General features: G+C 43.3%; 2 long non-coding RNA genes across 3 annotated transcripts; one reads left to right on the forward strand and one right to left on the reverse strand.

The window, feature by feature from the left end:
- The first annotated feature begins 1,073 nt into the window (after window positions 1-1,073).
- On the forward strand, window positions 1,074-24,470 carry LOC144367430 (uncharacterized). Of its 2 annotated transcripts, none has more exons than XR_013426789.1 (2): window positions 1,074-1,387; window positions 18,139-24,470. It is a non-coding gene; the product is annotated as an uncharacterized LOC144367430 (long non-coding RNA). The 2 variants fall into 2 exon arrangements; XR_013426790.1 differs by lacking the exon at window positions 18,139-24,470 and adding an exon at window positions 7,336-9,190.
- LOC144367431 (uncharacterized) lies at window positions 17,917-19,760 on the reverse strand. Its single transcript, XR_013426791.1, has 3 exons — window positions 19,648-19,760; window positions 18,984-19,069; window positions 17,917-18,079 (listed from the first exon to the last, which is right to left on the reverse strand). It is a non-coding gene; the product is annotated as an uncharacterized LOC144367431 (long non-coding RNA).

Below are 24,470 nucleotides of genomic sequence, written 5' to 3' on the forward strand. Positions count from 1 at the left end.
TGTAAGAGCTCAGTAAAAACAAAAAAACAAAACCACAATATAAGAGAGGAGCCTGGGCGGAGGGCGGCAGGGCTGGCTCCCTGGGCAGCCAGCATGACTCAGGAGGCTGAGTTGAGTAGGAGGATCTGGGACCTGGAGGGAGGCGCGGCCTGGGCCCTTGGAGCACACCTGTTTGGCGAAGGGAGGTCTGAGGCCTGGGAGCAGCAGTGGCATCTGTTAGCGTCCACCCTCGGCCCCCTCGGGAGCAATAACGGCCCCAGGAACCGCTAGTTCTCCTCTGGATCCATAACGGCCCTCGGAATCATCTGCACCCAGATCCGTCCAGAGCAGCAACGAAACCTTCGCCCCTGTCATCCCTGACCCCTGAAGGGCCATAGCTGCGCAATCCCAGCGGGTGCAGGTAGTGGGTGCAGGAACCTTGGCGGGACATTATGGCTTGAAGCAAGACAGGGTTTACAGGCTTCAGGATGGGGTCGGGTTGCTGGCAGGACGAGCTGCGCTGCCTTAGGTGCTCCGAGGGTACATCTGTGCATGTGCTGGGGAGGAGGGGACACTGTCCTCCTGTCCTCCGTGAGACTTCTGCCTCTCTCCTCCGTTCTTGCTCCTTCTCCCTTCTTCCTCGGGAGCTCCAGTGTCTCCCAGTGTGCGACAGCCTCCCTCTGCACCTCAGTTCTTTTGACTGACTCCCGCTGAGGCCTGTCCTTGCAGAGTCATGCAGCTTAGTGAAGGAAAAGTCTCTTTCTGCCTCCTTTGATGGAGGAAGACGTTGGGTCTGAGATGGGAGTGGTTCTCCAAGGTCTCTGGTTGGTTTGTGGGCCAGTATGCCTTCCCCTGTATTACATTTAAGTCACAGTAAGTTTCTTAATAAAATACCCCTTTCTGGCTGGGACTGTGGCTCAGTGGCAGAGCTGCTTGCCTCGTAAGTATGAGGCACTGGGTTCGATCCTCAGCACCACATAAAAATAAATAAACAAAATAAAGGCATTTTGTCTATCTACAACTAAAAGAAATATTTTAAAAAATACTCCTTTCACCAGAGCCAAAGTTTCTATAATTAGAAAACAGATGAGTGCTGTAGAGCAGAATTCCTTTTTTAGCTGACATTTAAATGATGGCAGATGTTTTCATTTGGATTTGAAGTTCATTCACCATGAGACTCACACCCACTTGTTCACCGCTACAAACATGTGGGTGGGGAAGACCTAATGGGACAGCCTCCCAGGAGGTGTCCTGGGAAGTTTCTGGGTAGGTTTTAATGCAGTAGATCCCTGCCACGGCAGGCCAGATGACTCATAACCACACTGCTTGCATTTTCAATCCCCAGGTCTGCACCTGCTTCCACATCTTCCATGTTTTCCAAGAGCAGCAGAGAATGAGTAAATCCCTGGTGAGTTTTTCTATTCATGTGTTTATTCTCTACTTTTGCTTACAATATTCCTTAGGAGGCAAATAAATAGTCTAAAATATGTTCAAAACAGTATAGTGATCAACAACCAATGACTTTGTCCTGTTCATGTGTGTAGACAGCGCGATCCTTAAAGCATCCCTAAAACCAGAGTACAGGTGTGTCTCCTATTTTTTGGCATTCAGAGCAAGTAATTATTAATATAATACATTCCTTGACTTACATTGACCGTAAGTGGGAATGTTCCTTTCTTTTGGATTTTAAATATTTCTTTGATGTGATTAGGAATAGCCTTCCTAAATAACAATCAACAAGCCACTGCCACCGATACTTTAACTTGTCTGTCCTCTGGGTAGACAGCATAATGCCCAGGAAGGACTCAGCACCCATGATCTTTGTGGTGACTAAAACATTGGTTTTGTTGCTCTGTGCAAGGATAAGGCCTGGGTTAGCTGGAGGAATGGCCTCTCCCTTAAGTGAGTCTAAGCAGTTCTTTCTGCTGGTTGATCTGGGTTGCACAGCAGACAGTGCAGTAGAAATTCCTGGCAGAGGTGTCCTCATTTCCCATTCCCATCTTATCCTGCCTCCCACAGTCTCCATTCTGTGCCTGTCACTTCCCTCATCCTGTTCTGGTGAAGGTTGCCCGTGACCTAATGTACACTGAGTATTTCTAACATGCACACCCAGGGCTAATTGCCCATCGTTGTCTTAGACACTCTGCAGTCTCCCCTGTCATTTTCTGTCCCCCATTTGTCTTGTTGTCCTCTTTGTAAATCTGAGGAGTTCTTCTGCCTTTAGCTCATGTCTCTCCTTATTCCTGTTTGATCTCACTGTCCTGTGCTTTAACCCCAAGTCTATGTCAATCCTCCATGGGGATCAGATGCCTTTGTCCAGCCAGCTACTGAGCCTCTCCCTGAGGTATGTCCAGAGGACACCTCAAGCTAATAAATACAATAGATCCCAAATTGTTTTTGTTGGTCTGTCTATGCCTTCTGCTCTTGCCCCTATTTGTTCATTGAGGCAGCCTATGAGCCTGTCCAGAAAAGTGGGATCCTTCTAAGCTCCTCCATTTGCTGTTGTCACAGGCAGTTGCTAAAGTTTGCTGGTGTTATATTCAAAGTTATCCTTTCCCCTTACTCTCTCCTTGTTACTGTTATTACAGTTTTGGGGGTTGATTTTGTTTCTTTGGACTCCTGTAGAAACTCCCTTTCTCTACTACTTCTTTCCTTCACTGGCTCAAGTGCATTGTCTGCCTTGAGTATTTCTCCTAAAACCATAATTTGATCATGCTGCCCCCATGTGGAAAGCTCTTCAGAGGCTCCCTGAGTGACCAAGAAAACTAGGTTATAATTAAACTGGGAGTGGGAGATGGTGAAAAATCAAATTTAAGAAAAAGCCAGAATTGGGTTTTAGCCATTTTGAATCGACGCTGTTAGCATGAGGTAAAGCAGAGATAGCAAGAGGGCAGGGCTTGTGTTGGAACTTCAGTGGACAGCCTGCACTGGAAGTCAGCATGGAAAGCTGTGTTGGGTAAGGGGGTGAGCCCAGGACTCTTCCATGTGCAAAGTGCTACAGAAGGTAAGACTGGGTGGGGCTGGTAGTGAGGCCAGAATGAGGACCAGAGGCATGAAGTTTCAGGAGCTAAGGAAATGAAAAGATCTGGGGGTTGGAGGAGGAACTGTATCAACTGTTCATAGTCAAGCCCAAGGAGAGAACTGGCCATGGGATTCAGTCCTGGGACTCCTTGAGGATTTGTTTAGCTGGATCTGGAGAGGTTTAAAAGAGAGTGAAACAATTGGATTTCATCTGTGTACAAATTTTTAAACAAATGTTGACCCAATGGGAAAAGAAGAATTAGTCAGTAGATGTGGAGGGAGTTAAGGCCAAAAGAGGATTGTTTTGTTTTGATGGGAGGAATAAGATTGGAGATGAGCCCGGGGAGAAGGAAAATCTTTGACTTACTTGTGTTTTATTTGCTGTGCTAATTTGGAAAGTGATAAGCTAGGAATAGACACCACTGATAAGTGTGGTATTCACAAAACTGTGTTAAGTGCTTTCCACGGAGCTCCTGCTTCCTGCTGATGGTACAGTATGTGATTGGGACCATCATCATCTTATTGTAGAGGTGATGATACTAAAAGGAAGCAGTTATAGTGCTGGTGGGAGTTTTTGTGAATTCAGAAGATGCACACTAAAAATCGGTTTCCAGGTGAGCTAGCTGTCCCTTCTCAGGACAGTGTTTCTCCTTTCCTGGAATGTGTTAATGTGGAGAAAAGAAATTCAGGGTTGCCTGCTGGAAATTGGGAACAACCAAGTCATGCTATTGCTGATACCTCTTGTAGCAGGCTGTGGACTTTCCTGAAATGAAATCTATAAGTAGAACATGTGTCACCTGGCTTGCTTATTACTTTGGTGATGTGGTCAATACTGCAGAGTGATAGCAATTGGATTTCAGGCATGCTGAACTTGAGATCTGGGACATGTCAGCCTGGACTTAAGGACAGTTCTGGGATGGCATGAGTGGTCTTGGAAACCCAGAGGTTGCAGCTAGTGTCTGAAGTGTGGGCAGTATAGTGAGGCCTGTGGCCTCAATCTGTAGCACTTCACCTCAGTGCAGTTTATCGGCATCAGAATTGCTTTGCATAGTGTCCATCTGGTTTATTGTTGTTGCTGGTTGTTCTTATTAGAGACTGAACCCAGAGGTGCTCTGCCACTGAGTCATACCCCTAGCCCTCTTTATTTTTTTGAGACAAGGACTCAGTAAGTTGCTGATGCTGTCCTTGAACTTCCAATTCCACTGCCTCAGACTTCCAAACCACTGTGATTACAAGCTTGTGTCACCACACCCAACAACAGTGCCTGTTTTCAGTGGCTTCTCTCTTCAGGCAACTTTTCCCTCTTCAATTGCTCCACTCCCTCAACCACCATCCCCCTCTTTAATGTATCCATCTAGTTTTAAGCTCCAAATGTCATCCTTACAAGCCCCGCAGCATTGTTCTCTCTCTCTCTCTAACCCATTCACGTCTCATCGCTGGCTCTGTTGCCATCTCTCTTTAGCTTTGTTTTACTTCTGGATGATAAGTTGCTTCACCTGCTTCTTTCCCCAACTGCTCCCACATTCCCTGGTGCTCCCATCTCCCAAGATGTCTTTCTACAGTTGTTGTGACTGCACTAGTATCTCTTCCCTCTCCGTGCCTATCTGTTTAGAGCGTTAGTTCTTCCTCTCACCTCATTCTTCTTAGAACCTGCTCCATTCCCTTCATTTTCCTTCGTGTGTTTCTATTTCCTCACAACCTTCTGTTATGTAAAACTGGAATTAGAGGTTGTGGAAAAGACTCTAATAATGACTCAACTAACAAACTCTATCTTCCCCTGTGTGTCCCCCTCCTTGGACCATTACCAGGAAGGCATCCTCCTGCGAGACACTTCTCCTTGATTTCAGATTTAGGATTTTTACACAGTTCCCTTAGAATTTTCTTTCTTGGGGCTGGGGATGTGGCTCAAGCGGCAGCGCTCTCCCCTGGCATGGGTGTGGCCCGGGTTCGATCCTCAACACCACATACAAACAAAGATGTTGTGTCTGCTGAAAACTAAAATGTAAATAAAATATTTTTTATAAAAAGAATTTTCTTTCTTCTTTGCACTCCTCCTGAGTTGCCTTCCTATATTTCCTGCTTCTAATCTCCAGCTTAAGATCTGCCACCTTCTCTATTGTTTTCCAACATGAAAAGTACTTGAAGATTTTTTTATTCCACAAGAAATAAATTTTTGACCAAATTACCTGGAACCCTGTGATATAACAGTGTCATTTGACAGCAAAGAAGCAGTTTAGACTGACATGATCCCATACATCATAAAAGTGCAAAGACATTCATCTTTATTAATTTTCCCCAAGAAATATGCTATGTTCTTTCAAAGCACATACCACATGAACTTTTTTTTTTTGGGGGGGGGGGTGCTGGGGATTGAACCCAAAGCCTTGTGCATGCAAGGCAAGCACTCTACCAACTGAGCTATATCTCCAGCCCAGCACATGAATTGTTAAAATACACACTCTCTTTTTTTAAAAAAAAAATATATATTTATTTAGTTGTAGATGGACACAATATCTTTATTTATTCATTTTTATGTGGTGCTGAGGATCAAACCCAGGGCCTCACACATGCAAGGCAGGTGCTCTACCACTGAGCTGCAGCTCCAGCCCCTACACCCTCTTTAAAATGACAGATGTATGGGCTGGGGATGTGGCTCAAGCAGTAGCACACTTGCCTGGCATACGTGCGGCCCGGGTTCGATCCTCAGCACCACATACAAACAAAGATGTTGTGTCTGCCAAAAACTAAAATAAATAAATATTAAAATTTTCTCTCTCTCTCTCTCTCTCTCTTAAAAAAAAACTTAAAATGACAGATGTGTCAAGGGTCAAGGCACATTAAAGAATGGCAGCTCAATGTTCACAACTCAATAATGAGGACTAAACATTAACATTTATATTATTCAGAATTTGGGGTATTACCACTGATCTGGAAACATAGTAGATACGTAAGTATGATAGCCGAAAAGATGAAAACCTCTCTTAAAAGTGAAAATATCTATGTACCTATAAAAAAACTCTTAACACCCATTAGAAAATTTATTAGGAACAGCATGTTTTCAAAATTAACAACTGTCTCAAGACTATTAAAAGACAGTAATAATTTTATGGCCATCCTGTTCAAAATAAAACAATGAAATTCATGATATGTAGTAAAATTATCTACGCTAGTCCTCTGGTTCAAATGTTTTGAAAGTAATTCCATTTCATTCTTAGTCACTACATGACACCCTCAAATGGTCCAATACCTTGGCACCTAAATATATATAAAAAAGGACCTTGATATCAATACCACAGGGGAAAAGCTGAATTCAGGACACTAAAATTTAGGGATGTCTGAGGAATGAATGGAACGAGAAAGAACCCTGGTTTCTCATCATTCCTTCATGGACTTGTGTACCCCATGCTCCCATGAGCATGATACAGTAACTATGTGGCTCTGGGTGATCCTGGATTATCTGTCCAAGAGGCCCCTCTTCCTCATGACTCTCTCAGTGTCCCCTGAGATATCCTGCTGAAAATGCACCAAATTCCTCATCCAATGATCTGGAAGAAAGAGGAGAGGTTGTTTGACTTCATGGATGCAATTCTCAGACATGAAGGTGAGTAAGTTCTAACTAGAGCTCAGACCAATTTAGAATCCCAATTTTATCTCAACCTTTATTCTTGACACCCTGAACCATCATTTTCAGTTCCATTTTTTTAGTTGTAGATGGACACAGTATGTTTATTTTATTTTTATGTGGTGCTGAGGATCAAACCCAGTACCTCACAAATGCCAGGCGAGTGCTCTGTCACTGAGCCACAACCCCAGCTCTCATTTTTGGTTCTGATCCTCAGACTTTATTGACCCCCTACTCCAAAAATCATTTCATACACCCAAGGTCAGGCCCAGAATTCTGCTTCATAGCAAGGACTTGAGGTGATTCTGCTGGTAGAGCAGAGCACAGCTAGAAAATAGCACTCTGGAGTTAATTCACACTGTGGTCCCTGCCAGTTACTTCATCAGAATTAACCATGACACAAACATCACTAACACATCAGCATCATGACCCAGGAGCCCCGGTGCCTGATCCCTACCCTAACCCCCAACTGTCTCCCCATACGCCTGCTCCTGTTTAGTGTAAAAAGCACTGGAAGGAACTAACTGAGGTCTCCCTGCCTACCAGCCTGGTGAAGACCTCACGGTGCTCTATAGCACTGAGTACACACGCTGTCTCTTCAGCTTCGTCTTCAGCCCACAGTGTCTCCACAACCCAGAGGTGCTTAGGCTCAAGGTCCAGATCCTCTAGATCCTCCTCAGAATCTGATGACCACTTCCTCTTCTTCTGGCCAGAGCACTGAAGTTGAAGCCCAAGTTCTACCCTCTGTATGGAGTCAGAAAACTTGGACAGATCCACTTCCAGCTTCTCTGGATCTGATGACTGCTTCTCTTTCCACTTCATGTTAGAGGACTGGTTCTGAAGACTGGGATCTACCCCGTCAGTGGAGTCACAAAACTGACAACTCCACTTCCACCTCCTCCTCAGAATCAGATGACGACTCCTCTTTCCTCTTTTGGACAGAGGACAGTATGAAGGCTGGGAGTCCTACCTTCCAGGTCAAGACAAAATCCTGACAATTTCCACCTCCACTTCTGAATCTGAAGACGACACCTCTTTTCTTTTCTGGACAGAAGACAGTCTGAATCCTGGGTTCTACGCTCTGGGTCAAGTCAGAAAACTCTGGCAGATCTATTCATCTTCTTTGAATCCAGGGGTCACCCATTTGCTTCTTCTGGCAGGATGACTGAGGCAGCAGGTGAGGCTGAGTAAAGAAACCCAAGTAAAGGTGCTGTTCAGAATTCAGCCTTTCACCACTAAGCCCAGTCCACCACCAGAAAACCTAAACCAGTCAACTCTTCCTTTCTCCTCAGCCATTTTACCTTTGCAGATAACCATCTGCCCCTGATTCGCCTTTCCATGGTCCCATCTCCCCGTTTTTAAAAATTTATCCTCATTATACAAACTTTCTCTTTTGGGGGGAGTGACCCTGCTTACATCCCCTCTATCCCTTTCCTCTGTTTGGATCATATCTCCAAACCCAGTTGCTCTCTCCGTAGATTGACCTTCCACGTGGACTTCTTTTACCCACATCCTGTCCTGTCCTCCTTCAAAACTGGGCTTCCTTAGTCCACCTTTCCTGACTTCTCTATCCTCTCTTCCATGCCAGTCACAGTCTCAAATCTGTTCTCGCTCCAGCTCCTTCATCGGATGGTCCTGTAACTTTGTCATCCACCACTACCTCCAGGCAGTACCCTGAGGTGCTAGGCTGGGAATTCTGGGTCCTCAGGTTTAGCAGACAGTTGACAAGTGGTCGTGAGTTCTCCCAAACTTGCTTCTCTTCCACAAAACCTAGACTCTGATCTGTGCAAACCCTTCTGCAATCTGGTTGAACATGCACCTCTCCAGATAGGGGAGAAATCAGCAGTGATCAGTCCTGAGGAGAAACTGGTCCCATGAGTGCCAAGGGCTCCTGGAGTCTGTCCCTTCCTCTCTGCACATTACCATTTCAGAGCTCAGTCTGGCCAAGAGGGAGAAGAATATCAAGGAAACTTAGGGAGAATAGAAATGATAAGTCCTCTCAAGAGGAAGATAATAAATATACACAAAAGACCAGGGACATTGAATTGTCAGCTGAAAAATGAAAACCCGTGTTTTTCAAAGCTATTCTGCTAAATGTCACTGGCCTTTACTGTCTTCAGGAATCTGTCCTGAGGACATATCCTAAGCCATCCTTGAGTTTGGGAGACATTTTGAGGATCTATAATACAAAACTGCATGTGCTCACACACTCTTCACATGGTGTCTATAATTTGGGGAGTTTATATGTCAACTAAAAGTCTGCCTCTCAATTCCAATTAATCTCACTTGCTTAGCAAATTTGGGATTCCCAGCATGGGTCGTGACACACATATTTCACTACCACTATGTACCTTAAAGAAAAATGTCACATATACAAAACAACAACAACAACAACAGCAACAGGAAAGTTCTGTAATTCCAGACATTGTTTTCTCCTGGTACCTAAAGGAACTGGTGAGTTGCTCACCAACCTCCTAACTTAGGCCTCTGCTTTCTACCTTTATAACTGAGTCATGCTTTGTCTCTCTCTCACCAAAATTTGTGAATAAATATATATTCAAAACAAAACGTGACCATTGTGAAGTGTAGAATTCAGCAGCATTAAGTACAACCATGTATCTCTTATGACGGAGGTTTTTTTCCCAGATGTGTTTAGTTGATTTCATCATTGTGCATACAGTGTGCTTACACCTATGGCTGTGACACCACTGTGGAATATCATGTGATGGAGCCCTTTCATATATGTGATGTATTGGTCCATCATTGGCTAAAATTTTGTCATGTGAAACGTGACTGTTGGTTTTCCTTGTGCAGTCACTACCACATTCCTATCTCTAGAGCTTTTTTTTTTTTAATCACCCCTACAAGGTTTTGCAGCCTTGAAACACAAACTCCCTACTTCTCTTCCCACAGCTCCTGCCGACCATCATTCTACTTTCTATGAATTTAACAATTCTTGGTGCCTCGTCTGTCTTGCATAGTGTGAACTCAAGAGTATTTGTCCCTATGTCTGGCTGATTTGTGCACTGATCTTAAGCTCCTATATTGGTGGAAATGTGTCAGCATTTCCTTTTTAGGGCTAATAGTTGAATTTGAGGATAGACTCCATCTTTTGTCCATTCATCCATTCATCCATTGACTGGCTTTGGATTGCTTCCACAGTTGGGCTCTAAAGTCTTTCTTTTTTTTTTTTTTTATTGTTGGTCGTTCAAAACATTACACAGTTCTTAATACATCATCTTTCACAGTTTGATTCAAGTGGGTTATGAACTCCCAACTTTACCCCGTATACAGATTGCTGTATCACATCAGTTACCCTTCCATTGATTGACATATTGCTTTTCTAGTGTCTGATGTATTCTGCTGTCAGTCCTATTCTCTACTATCCCCCCTCCCCTCCCCTCCCCTCCCCTTTTCTCTCTCTACCCCTTCTACTGTAAATCATTTCTTCCATTTGTATTATCTTATCTTACCCCTCCTTTCCTCTTATATATCATTCTCACTCCCTTTCCCTCCCACCTCTCATCCCTGTTTAATGTAAATCTTCTTCTCAAGCTCTTCGTCCCTACCCTGTCCTTGTTTACTCCCCTTATATCAAAGGGGTCATTTGGTATTTGTTTTTTAACGATTGACTAGCTTCACTTAGCATAATCTGCTCTAATGCCATCCATTTCCCTCCAAATTCTATGATTTTGTCGTTTCTTAATGCAGAGTAATACTCCATTGTGTATAAATGCCACATTTATTTTATCCATTCATCTATTGAAGGGCATCTAGGTTGGTTCCACAATCTTGCTATCGTGAATTGTGCTGCTATGAACATCGATTTAGCAGTGTCCCTGTAGCATGCTCTTTTTAAGTCTTTAGGGAATAGACCGAGAAGGGGAATAGCTGGGTCAAATGGTGGTTCCATTCCCAGCTTTCCAAGAAATCTCCATACTGCTTTCCAAATTGGCTGCACCAATTTGCAGTCCCACCAGCAATGAACAAGAGTGCCCTTTTCCCCGCATCCTCTCCAGCACTTATTGTTGTTTGACTTCCTAATGGCTGCCAATCTTACTGGAGTGAGATGGTATCTTAGGGTAGTTTTGATTTGCATTTCTCTGACTGCTAGCGATGGTGAGCATTTCTTCATGTACTTATTGATTGATTGTATGTCCTCCTCTGAGAAGTGTCTATTCAGGTCCTTGGCCCATTTATTGATTGGGTTATTTGTTATCTTATTGTCTAATTTTTTGAGTTCTTTGTATATTCTGGTTATTAGGGCTCTATCTGAAGTGTGTGGATTAAAAATTTGTTCCCAGGATGTAGGCTCCCTATTTACCTCTCTTATTGTTTCTCTTGCTGAGAAAAAACTTTTTAGTTTAAGTACGTCCCATTTGTTGATTCTTGTTGTTAACTCTTGTGGTGCAGCCAATTTGGAAAGCAGTATGGAGATTCCTTGGAAAGCTGGGAATGGAACCACCATTTGACCCAGCTATTCCCCTTCTTGGACTATTCCCTAAAGACCTTAAAAGAGCATACCATAGGGATGCTGCTACAACGATGTTCATAGCAGCACAATTCACAATAGCTAGACTGTGGAACCAACCTAGATGCCCTTCAATAGATAAATGGATAAAAAAAATGTGGCATTTGTACACAATGGAGTATTACTCTGCACTAAAAAATGACAAAATCATGGAATTTGCAGGGAAATGGATGGCACTAGAACAGATTATGCTAAGTGAAGCTAGCCAATCCCTAAAAAACAAATGCCAAATGTCTTCTTTGATATAAGGAGAGCACTAAGAACAGAATAGGGGGGAAGAGAATGAGAAGAAGATCACCATTAAACAGGGACGAGAGCGGGGAGGGAAAGATCACCATTAAACAGGGATGAGAGCGGGGAGGGAAGTGAGGGGAAAGGGGAAAAAACAAGAGAGAGAAATGAATTACAGTAGATGGGGTAGAGAGAGAAGATGGGAGGGGAGGGGAGGGGGGATAGTAGAGGATAGGAAAGGCAGCAGAATACAACAGACACCAGTATGGCAGTATGTAAAAAGCAGATGTGTAACCGATGTGAATCTGCAATACGTATATGGGGTAAAAATGGGAGTTCATAATCTGCTTGAATCAAATGTATGAAATATGATATGTCAAGAGCTTTGTAATGTTTTGAACAACTAATAATAATAATAATAAAAGAAAGAAACCCGGCATCAAGAGAGTCGCTTTGGAAATGCATTGTGATGACAGGAGGAATGTGACTCAGAGATGGATGGTCAGGAGCAATTGAGACAAGAATATGGCAGACTCGGAGCGCCCAGGCTTCTGGAACCAAAGAACATACAGAGCTGCAGTGGAGGCTGAGCAGAGCTGGGGAGAGGACAGCTGTAGTTGCGGGTCACAGGAATAGCTGGCTTTCTTAGAGAAAGAGAATGTGGGGAAATTCAAAACCATGTTAAGAATGATTAAAACAGAAAAGCAAGAAGGCAAAGGAATCAAGAGTTTGATGTTATAATAACTTATACAAAGTGGATCAAATGAGAAAATTAAAAGAGCAAAGAATTAGGAAACCACAATTTTATATGAAGAGAAAATGATGCCACAGGACATCAGAAGACAGGTAGGATCCCAGACAGTTATGGCTACCCACACAGTTGTACTATAACCCATGGGCTTTACTGAGGGAGCGGGTCGGGATAGTTTAAGAGGAAGGAAGAAAACCAGGGGCAGCAATTGAGATGCAATGGGAATGACACAAGAGTCCAGAAGGCCACCCAAGGACACTGTCTCTTCAGCTAATCCCAAACTCTCAGGTTCTTTCCTATGATTGTTCAGATTCTCTGTTCTCCTGTATCTCTTGCCTAAACTAATCATACGCCACACCAACTGGAAAGCTGGAAAAATAAAATAGGGTTGGTAGTACTAAAAGGGAGAAGGGGGAATGAATGAAAGACAGCTTACCTGTCACTGCTACCTGACAAGCTCTAGCTCAGTGTTCCCAAATCAGGAAATGTAATTTCCATTTTATTTTTAAAGTCAACTCATTATCTTTAATATTTACAACCAAAGCATTCATTTATGTCAATGTTTTGATAATTGGGGGGAAATTTAACATTTATTATTGCCAAAATAACGATAGAGATATTCCTGCGACATTTTCAGAAAGGAACAACCCAGCCCCTACCGCTAGGAATCCACCGATCTGCCATAGATAAGACCAGTCTTTCCCAAAGATGCATAAATGGGAATTAAACAATGCTCTTCAGGATTTGGAATTTCAGTCAAAATAAATGCTTGGTCGGAATATTTTGCTTTTTTATTTTAAAATACCTATAGGTTTAAGGAAACTTGTGAGAATGGTACACACAATGTACCATTCATGCAATATCCCCCAATATGAACACATGATAAGACTATAGGATAGTATTTACATTAGGAAATTTCATCCATTCAATGAGTCTGTAGGTCTTTATCAATTGGGAAATAGAGTCCTAGTACTTGCCTTGGTACCTGCCTTGAGCCCTGGAACATGGATTTCCGGTGAGCTCTGCATGCTGACTTCTGGTGTGGCCAGGAAATCGGTCTTACAGTGAGAATAGGAAGGCTGACTTAGGCAGGCCCAAAAGTTGGAGTCCGGTGCCTGCCTGCCCAGCATTACCCAAGACAGGCCTTTCATCAAGAGAGTTTCCTGGCAGTGACTTCTGAAGCGCACCTCTCACACAGTGATATGTGGGAAGCCATTCTAACACGTGATTGGGTGACTCCCGTTAAGGGTCTGAGGCGCTTTGGCTGTGTGGAAGCTTTCCCGTCCCTTTCCTGATGAGAGAGCCCATCGGTGTAGGGGTGTGCCTGACCACTGACCCCGGGGAGCCAATCACTGACCCTGACCTTGGAGTGCAGCCCCCCCTCAACCTTCATTGGATGGAATTCTCCCCTGAATCTCTTGTTCCCCAATAAAAGGCTACTCCAGGCGTGTTCACTCTCTCTCTCTCCTGCTAGCCCTGAGTAATCCTCGCTGCCCTGCTGGGCGGTTAGAGGAGGGAACCAGAGAGGTGAGCCGTCTGGGACCTAGCAATAGAAATAAGGTAACTGAGTCTGTGTGTTTTATTTCGATCTCTTCTAACTAACTTTATGCCTAGAACCTCATTAATGAAACCGTTGCGCAGGCCGCGTGGTAGAGTGATCAGGAACACAAAACCAGTCTGGAGACCCTGACGCTGTCTGGTGCCACCCCCACGCTGTGTGGTTGATGTCATGATTTCCCCAGTCTCTATCTACACCCCTTCCCTTGTCTTCTTTCCTGGACACTCACCCCCACTCTATAGTAAGTACCCACAGGGCAGGACCTGAGTCTGATTTATTGCTCTGCTCATCCCACTCCTACCAAATGCTTAGTGAAATTCCTGTAAGAACGCAGGACACTGAAACCAAGGTCAGCTTCCCAGGTAGGTCATGTACACCCATATCCTGTGAAGATGCTGCATCCTGAGGACATGACAGCTTTCATTCAGACCCTCCTAGACCTCCAGCCATGTGCCTTTTCTGTTAGCTGGTCCCAATTTGTGTCCTTTTTTTACATGACAAATCAGTAATTATAGGATTGTGCTCTCCTAACCTCAGTGATATACTATAGAGAATTATACAGTAGGTCATTGGATGTATACGACCAACCTGGGAAGCTCATCTCCAGCCATGTGCCTCTTTTAGCTGGTGCCAATTTGTGTCCTTTTTGACAAGACAAAACAATAAATGTAGGATTTATGCTCTCCTAACCTCAGTGAGATGTTATAGAGAGTTATACAAAATAGGATCATGGGAATCCCCAGTTATGCACCATTGATTAGAAGTGCGAGTGGTCTGGGAATCCCAGAGCTTACAGCTGGTTTCTGAAGACAGGGCAGCATAGAGGGGGCCCTCAACCTATGCTCCATACAATTGATAAGCGTCAGAATTACATTGCACAGTCTCTGTCTTTAATGACTTCTTCCTTCATGGAATTTTACCTCTTCAGTTGCTCCACTCACCCAGCCACCATTCCTCTTTTAACACATTCAACCAGCCTTAAGCTCATTCCATGTTGGCATTTCCCAGCCTCTTCACATCATCTCCACTTGCCTCTCTAACCCCACATCACATCTCATCACTAACTCTGTTGCCACCTCTCTCTCTCTCTCTCTCTCTCTCTCTCTCTCTCTAATGGTGCTGGGGATTGAACCCAGGGCCTTGTGTATGCAAGGCAAGCACTCTACCAACTGAGCTATATCCCCAGCCCTGTTGCAACCTGTCTTTAGCTTTGTTTTTCTTCTTGCTGATACTTTGCTTCATCTGCTTCTTTCCATAGCTGCTCCTATATTCTATGAAGCTCCCATCTCCCAAGATGCTTGTCTGCAGTCATTCTGTGCCCACACTGTTAGCCCTTTCCTCTCTGTGCCTATCTATTTACCAGCTCGAGCTCTTCCTATCATCTCATTCTTCTCACAACTTGCTCTAGTACCTTCATTTCCCTTCACAAGTTTCTATTTCAACAAGATCCTTTGGATTTCCTTCTGTTATGTAAAACTGGAAACAGGTTCTGGAAAAGATTCCCAGTGTGACTCCAGTATCAAAGTCTACCATTCCCTGTGTGTCCCTATCCTTGGACCATTACCAGGAAGGCATCTCCTTGATTTTGCATTTAAGATTGTTATACAGCTCTCCTAGAATTTTCTTTCACTCTTCCTGTGTTGTCTCTCTCGATGTCCTCCCTGTGCTTCCTGCTTCCAGTCTCTAGTTAGAAAGTTCTGCAACCTTCTCTGTTGTTTTCCAAGATGAAAATTAATTGTTTTCCTCCACAGGTAAGAAATTTGGTCAATTAACAACAACCCTGTTAAACAACGGTATCATTTGACAAAAACCAAACAATGCAGAATGACATGATCATATAAATCATTAATGTAAGAAGATTTTCAACTTTATTCAGTTTCCACACAATGCACCGTGCTACGCTCTTCCAAACCACATAGCACAAAACAAAAGCACATAGCACATGTGGTCTCCTACAATACATACTTTAAAATGACAGAAAAACATGTCAAGGCAAATTAAATAACAGCAGCTCAATTTTCACAATTATGATGATGGAACATCAAATAAAATCTTTATATTTATAAGACTATGGGGTAATAGCACTGAGATATAAAAGTAGTAGATAAAATAGATAAAAGATTAAAAATTCCAAAGAAATGTTTATGAACATAAACCTACTATAACACTCATCATAAAACTAATAAGGAAAAACAATTTTCCAAACAATATCTATCTTTAAAATAAACATAGTTCAAAATAAATAACATTTATTGTGTTTACTAAAATTGTGACAATCCTATAAAAAAATCATCTCCACGCTTGGTATCCTTAAGGGATAAGTGACCCAAGATGAATTAAAAGGAGAGGTAAAAACAGAATTTACAGGAGGAGAGAGAGAGATTCATGACTAAAGGATATTAACTTTAGACCAATATCAACCATTCATCAAAGCTGAATGGGGCCCAATTGCTGTGGGTTAAGGATTTTTACACATCCTGTGTGATAAACTGTTCTCTCTCAGGTCTGGCTGAGTAGCCTCAGAGCACCCAGCACACCTCTAGGGGGTCATCTGTGTGGTTGGGGTTTGAGACCATGAAGCTGACTTGGAGATTCAGGCTGTTTCACCATCTGCAGAGGGTGGCTGTGGGTGGAGGTGGACAGGACTGGATCAAGAAGTTAGGTCCTCGAGCATCCTGAATAGACAATCACTGACTCTGTCTGTCATCAAGCCAGGGATGCAGAGTTTTGTCCCTCCCCTCAGGCCTCCACAGTTCCAGGACTTCTAGGCAAGGAGGGCGCGATCTCGGCCCCACACCCAGAGCTCCGGATCATAAGCTTGAATCTGGAAAGAAAAAGAGCCCCCACCAAAGCTGATGACTTTATAGGATATTGAGGGTTTTGAAGTTATGGTTAATTTATTTTCCCATTCCTTAAAATTACTTCACCTTGATTTGGACTTTCTAGTCACCGTGATTCAACAGTCTACAAATATCTGAAACTACAATGTTGAGAGGCTTGATTCTATTAACTAAGTTCTGTCAGCTACAAAGGAAGTGACATAGCGAGGTGTAATGATTAGATTTATTTAGCCTGGTGACAAATGAAGTAGCCATATATGGATATCACAACATTATATCAGCTATTACTAACAGGGACGATACTTATGAGGACATATTATATATAATATAAGGCATGGGACATCATATTTTCAGCTTTCTTTCAAATACAAATTGAATAAACTTTCCTATTTTATATTAGATAAGTAAATTATGCTAGCTGTGTAGAAAATTTTGTAAATGCTTTGGCAGATACAATCCTTTGCGTGTCCCATCTAATAAAATTTTAAAAGTTGTATTTATTAAGAGACAAGCTTTATCATTGTCTCTGATTGGAGTAGAATAATGGTTTAATGTTAGTGATGTTTCTGCTTGGGTCCATCAAAACAACTTAGTTACATGGCTAGATGCATCTTTAACCATTGAAACCCTAGTACAGTTTCTACATAATTACAAGCCTGGCATATACATAGTTTTGGATGGTTTTTATTTAAAACAAAAGAGCTCATCCCAGAGTTTGAGACAAATAATTAAACTAATTCTACTTAGCTCCAAAGTATTAATTAATTGTCCAAATATTCTACAAATGAAAAAAATATTTCACCATAAAATGTTACACTTTGTGAATAATTTTAATCTGGTATAAAGATTTCTTTCATCTCATTTATCCACTTCCTTTAAAATAAATCATAATTTATAATTGTTAGATGTATCTATACATAAATATATATTAAAGACCAAAGATATATGTCTAAAAATCTCTTAAATCTCCTGGAATTTATACTGAAAAAAGTCACTTAAATCTGCTAAAACTATACTTCCCTTATTGCATAGAAATTGGACTTGGCTTTACATTTTTAATATACTTTACTTTTTCTTCAGATATGAAATTCATTTTCTTGAATTGGGACTTTCTTTTATTGAATCACTTATGTATATCTGGTAAATAAGATATACATAATTCACGAAGTTTTTGTTAAATGTTATACAGTAAATTGAGATACACGTTTTGGTTCACTAACCAAAAAAACAAAACTGAAGAGTGGCTGGGAAGTCCTTCCCTCCGTGCATAACCTCCACAGCTTTCTCCTCCCCAGAGCCCACCTGCAGCCACCCACCTTCCTGTCTCTCCAGTCAGCCCATCCCTCTCCCCCCACAAGCACACACAGCACCACCCACCTCCTCACACTCCTCCCTGGAAACCCAAGTGTTCCAGCCCATGGAGCAGATGAACTGATAGCGCAGTTTGTGGAACAGGGGACGCTGGGCATAGCTCGTCCCGTAGAGGAAATGAAAGATGCCTTGTTTAGGAGCCTGGTTGTCCTCCTCCATGTCATTGGCCAGGTAGCTGGGGAAAGAAACCAGGTTGCTCTTTATTTTTTTTTTTTTTTAATATTTATTTTTTAGTTCTCGACAGACACAACATCTTTGTTGGTATGTGGTGCTGAGGATCGAACCCGGGCCGCACGCATGCAGGCAAGCGCGCTACCGCTTGAGCCACATCCCCAGCCCCCAGGTTGCTCTTTAGAGGCACAACCAAGAAGGACCTCCCCTTGGAGTCAGCTTCCCAAAATGGACTCCCAGAGGACCATCTTCAGACAAGACTGCACCAGCCCTATTAATTGTTACGGAGGACCACACCTTGGTCCAGAGGACTCTGCCAGACACACACCTTCTGAAGGACTCCAATCTTTTTCTAGAAAGCACTGAGCAACACAGTTGTGGGAGAGGCCTAAGGGGTGGTTGGACCCATCTTGGAAGGATTTTCAGGGGGTGTGTAGAAAGAGCCACAAATGTGAGAAGACTCCTGTATGAAGAACCAGAGGGGACCACCCTACACTGGACCTGTGCCAGGCTGGGAATTGGGCATCTGTCTTGGAAATCCAGAGGCAGAAAACAGAGCAATGTTGGTATAGATACAGGAAGGAAGAGCAGTCAGATGTGGCTGCACCTCCAGTCTCTCTGCCAGGGACAGGAGGTGCCCATGCTTTCCTCCACTCCACTCAGGTGGGCTTTGGGTTTCCTTGGTTTCCTTGACTCTTTAACAACTGGCCTTTGGGGAGCATGTGTGTTTGCTTTGACTAGGGAAGTGTGGAAAAGAAAAACAAACTATACTGCAGTGCTGTGATCTCGTGTACACGGAGCAAACAGGACAAAGAGGCTAAAAGTAAAAGAAAGGTTAGTGCCCCTCTGCTCCCCTCCTACCCTCCCAGGTAGTGAGTCCTGATTGATGAAGGAGACCAAATACTCACAGGGCCAGAAAGAAGTGGATTCGTCGGTACTGCCAGGAGAAGAGGCCAGCTCGGCTAAAATAAGCTATGACCATAGCCAGGAGGTACTGATGGAGAGAGAGGAAAAACACAGAGAGAGAGGTCACATCCTGGAAGAGGAGGAAAGAGGGGACAGAGGAATGGGAGTCTGGGGTGAAGAGTGCCCCTGAGAGAAGGTCGCCAAGTAAGGAGACCTGCTGGTTTGGGGAAGGACCTGTGACAGTCTGAGCAGTCGGGGGAAGAGGAGGCTTAGTGTGTACTGTAGGATCAGCTCTAATGGGATCTTTTGAGGAAAGGCATGTAGGTGAGCTGGGTGAGGAGGGTCTTGGGTAAGCTGGAGAATGGGGCGTCCCAAGAAGTGCAAAGAGGAGAGGAGCCCAGAACCTCAGGTGACAATAAGCAAAAGGGGGTAGCCATGCAAGACTGTGGACTTGGGCTTGAAGCCCAAAGCACCCCAAGAAGAAGCAAGGTCCACCTGTCCTCTCTGCAGGAAACTGCTAGGTCCTGAAGGGAGATGTGACAAGCCAGGACTTGGCACATTTTGTTGGCTCTACGTGGAGGCAGAGGGAAGGACCATGGGCCAGAAATCCCTCCTCATCCAGGCTGTGCTGGATCAGTAACACTGCCCAGTGGAGAACAACCTCACCTTGTCAGACACCCTCAGGTTCTTGTCCCAGGCCAGGAATCTTTTGACAACAGGATCCTCTGTGAGCAGAACAGTGATGTTAGTTAGGAACCAGAAGAGGCTTCAATGGGAGATAGAGGGCAGAGAGGAGAACAGGACCTCCCTTGGAGAAGGTGTGGGATTGTTGCCCAATAGAGGTGGCTAGGAAGAGATCAGGAACATTCCTGGGAAAGTGGCTTAGACCTGAGACCCCCCACCAGGGAAACAACTGAGTGAGGGTTTGTGTAACAGAAAGGTATCTGTATGAGTAAGAGCTTCTAGTAAACTGTGGGGGCCCATCATCCCCCCCAAAATACACCACCTTACAACCAGAGTTATTAAGTCATTTCTCATTAGATAGTTACAACAGCGTGAACATGGTCCTGTTAACCACCTCTCAGGGAGGATGAAATGTATTACAGCCACAATGTCTGCAATCAGTGAGGACAATTGAAACCAAGCTCTGTGATCCCAAGCAGGGTCATTTTTCAGGTGTAATGTAATCATCCATCATCTAAGAGTTTCACAGAGTCCTCCAGGAATGGGGATCTCAGGGATAGCAGGGCTCTATGGAAAAGTGCAGAGGCTGTAAGTTCCTTCTTTGTGTAAAGAAAGGATTGGAGGGCGCTACCTGGGTGTCTCCCTACCTAGAAGCCGGTTGAAAACCTCATGGTGTTCTGGTTGCACCAAGTCCATGCGCTGTTTTTTGAGTTTTATTTTGTGGTCACACAGTGACTCCACATCCCAGGGGTGATTTAGCCCACTTTCCAGATCCTCCAGCTCATGCTCAGATTCAGTGGAGGACTCTCTCTTTCTCTTTATGCCAGTGGTCTCAGGCAGGAGTCCAGATTCTACCCAGAGTGCAGAATCAAAAATCCCTGGGAAATCATCCTCCGAGTCTCCCTCAGATTCTGAGGTCCACTCGCTCTTCCTCGAGGACCGACATGGGAGGCAGGGTTTTACCCACAGAGCTGAGTAAAGGAAGCAGAGTCAAGCTCCTGAATTTGGAACTCATCCTTTCATCCTCTGATCCCAGTTCACCTCCCACACCCCAGACCTTCAACTGTTGCCTTCTGAGCTACTGTTCAGCCTCTCCCCTTTGCTGATAAACATGTGCCCCTGATTCTCCGTATCATTGTCCCATCTCCCTGTTCCTCAAAACTCTTCCTCATTATGGACACTTTCTCTCATGGGGGGAGTGACCCTTTTTACATCCCCTCTACCCACTTCCTGAACTTAGATCTCATCTTCTAACCCAACTCCTTTCTCTACAGATTTCCATCCATGTGGACTACCTTGTCCCATGGCAAGGAACTTCAAACTTCAAAAGTGGGCTCCTTGGTCTACCTTTCCTGGCTTCTCTACCCCTTCCTTCCTCCTCACCAGTCATCATGTCAAATCAGTTCTCACTCTAGCTCCCTCACCTGATGGACTTGGGACCTCATCATCTACCACCACCTCCAGGTGGGATTCTGAGGTGCTCGGCTGGGAAGGCGATTGCCCAGACTGGGAGATTTCTTGATCCGCCATAAGTTCTCCCATACTCTGTCTTCTTTCTACAAAACCTAGATTCTTACTAAGGCAAAGTCTTCTTCCAGAATTTGGTTGAATAGGAGTCTGTTCGCTCTTCTCCAAACAGGAGAAATCAGGTGAGGAACAGTTCTGAGGACAAACTGTTGCCCACTGCACTGCCAGTGGTCCACAGAGTCTGTCCCTTCCAATCAGGAAGGTTGGAAGCCTCTGATGTCATCGCTCATTCCAACCTGGCAACTAGTTTGAAGGAAAACACCTGCAACTGTCAGACTGCTGTGTGCACCTGTCCTAGAGTTCTAGAGGAGAGGGTCTCTGCTGCTACTGATCCAAACTCTGTCCACTTTGCCAAACTACCCTACGGGTCTCTGACCCCTTTTTCACTTCTGTCTAGACATGGGTTCTTCTCTCCATTGTCAACACAACACATGTTAGATACCCAACCTCTGGGCATTTCCATTTCAGAGTTCAGTGCAGTGGGAGATTAAGGAGTATGGCAAGGAAGAAGGGGGAGGGCAGAAATGACATGACCTCCCAAGAAGGAGCTCAGTATGTACAAAAGAACCCACGCACACTGAATTATCACTTGAAAACCCTAAAAGGAAACACTCAGTTTAGCAAATCTAATCTGCTAAGTGCCATTGGCCACTGTTTTCTGAAATCTGCCCTGGGAATACACACACTGCATTTAGGTATCCTTGACTCAAAGAGTCCTTATGAAGACATAAAATCATAGAAAATTCTATGCATGTTCACAGTCTTTGCAGAGTGTCAACACTTTCTGGGAGTCCGTGGATCATCTCAAAAAAAGGGATGGGAATGTGGCTCAGGGGCCAAGTGCCCCTGGATTCCATCCCTGCCCCCCCCCCAAAAAAAGTACTGTGTAAGTAATATTTCCATGGATAGGGCACACGGTATCAGACTACATGGCCTGATGATCGATGTGGTTATTTACAAAATGATGACAGTTTTATTCAAGTCTGTGTTAATATTTTATTTATTTATTTATTTAATATTTATTTTTTAGTTGTAGTTGGACACAACACCCTTATTTCACTTGTTTATTTATTTTTTTAGAGAGAGGAGAGGGAGGGGAGAGAGAGAGAGAGAGAGAGAGAGAGAGAGAGAGAGAGAGAGAGAGAATTTATTTATTGATTTATTTTAGTTCTCGGTGGACACAACATCTTTGTTTGTATGTGGTGCTGAGGATCGAACCCGGGCTGTACGCATGCCAGGCGAGCGCGCTACCGCTTGAGCCACATTCCCAGCCTCACTTGTTTATTTTTGTATGTGGTGCTGAAGATCCAACCCAGGGCCCCACACGTGCGAGGGAAGCGCTCTACCGCTGAGCCACAACCCCAGCCCCTGGGTTAATGTTTTAGATCATGGTAAATTCAAGGGAAATTCAAGGACTGACATGATTGTATATATAAAAGGCATGGGCTAGCATATAGGGGGAAATCCCAAACTCTCCACCAAGTATTCTCCTCCCCTCTCTGTGCTCCAGCAGTCTATATTTCCCAGCTATAGAGTCAAGAACATCTTTCTTAGCTTTAGTACATAGTGTTTCTAATATGAAACGCACAGAAAGCCCTCTTTTCTCTCTGGTGTAACCACTACCTAGCTTGGAGATGGCGGCCATTTCACCAGCCTGTGTGCCTCCAGGACCCAATGACAGGCTGCCTGCACATCCACTGAGGACATACAGTGTGCAGGACAATACCTTTCTCGTTTGAAGTCACTGAGATGTCTGAGATGTTTCCATGGCATAACCTAATGTATTGGTCAGTCTTTTGTGGCAAAATACTGAAATAATCCACTTAGAAGGAGGAAAGGTTTATTTTGGCTCATGATCCCAGAGGTTTCAGTCTCGGGTTGCTTGTCCTGTTGCTGAAGGCCTGTGGGTGCCCAGAATCTCATGGTTAGAACGATCCCCCATTCACTGTCTTGACAGGGTCACAGTGAGAAAAAGTGTTGGCAAAGCTGCTCTCCCACTGTCTTGACAGGGTCACAGTGAGGATGAATGCTGGCAAAGCCACGCTGGTTGGTGGGAAACGGAAAACATGAGACCCTTTTTTATGTAACTGGGACTTTTCATTTTCATGCTTATGTTTCTGACAGGAGGCATGAGTGTGTTAAATGCCAAAAAAATTAAATTTCAGATGGCTAGAACATAACAGGTAGTTCATGCCTTGGAGGCTGTTCTACTACCCCTCAGCATATCAAGGACAAAGCAGAAGGCTGTTCTTCTATCTCAGTACATTGTGGACAAACCTGATAATGGAAAACAATCATCCTTTGAAAGATCATGAGAATTTTAGGCACCACATTGATTATTTCAACTATAACCCAAGCCCATATTTCCGGCCTCTTAGAAAACCTAATCACTATGCTTATTTCACAAAGTTCACCACGTGCAGTTTCATTTTTGATTAGGGAAAGTTATATTATACACTTAGGAAAGTTAAAACATATAAAGATATATTCCTCTCTTTTTATAAATCCTTTCTTACTTTACATAGGGATATATGATGAGCATAGTTAATATTGGTGGAAAGTGGATTGATGTTTAGAACTTACTTTCTATTGAGAAAGATTATAAAGATATGAGAACTAGTGCACCTTGACTGAGAAACAAAGAAACTCTTTGAGAAAGCAGCTCAACCAGTTTTATGAGAATAAATTTAGGAATTAATTAAAATAGCTTTATAAGACACAGTTTTAGAATAATGTTAGAAATATTATTTTATTTAGATTCTTAAGTTTAGAAATTCTTAAGTTTTTAGTTGTATAGGTTTCTGATATGTTTTAAGAATGATTCATAAACTTTAGGATATTTTAAATATAAGATTTAAAGGGACTTTTTTAGATGGGAATTTTAGATTAGAAATAAAGTACAAGTGTACTTTAGGTTAATGATTGGTTAGGAGACTTAGAGTCTGGTTACGTAGTTTGGCATTAGTTAATAAGGAAATAACATATCTTGGGAAAAATAGTAAATCTTGGGAAAATCTGAAAAATGTAAATTAGTGACGTATTTTATTAATGATTCTGTACTTTTAATAATTACATAACTGAAGGTCATATCCTGGAAAAATGTAAATTCATGTTACGTTGTTTGTACCCCCAGTCATGGTTAAGGAAATGTCATGTCTTAGCAAAGTTTTAAATTATATAATCAATGACGTATTCTGAATCTATAATGATGAGAAAAATTGTAATAAAAGATGACCCAGAGAAAGCTGCATTAGCTCTCTCTCTGGAGATTGCTCCAA

This window comes from Ictidomys tridecemlineatus, chromosome 10, assembly GCF_052094955.1.
Source record: "Ictidomys tridecemlineatus isolate mIctTri1 chromosome 10, mIctTri1.hap1, whole genome shotgun sequence".
Classification (NCBI taxonomy): domain Eukaryota; kingdom Metazoa; phylum Chordata; class Mammalia; order Rodentia; family Sciuridae; genus Ictidomys; species Ictidomys tridecemlineatus.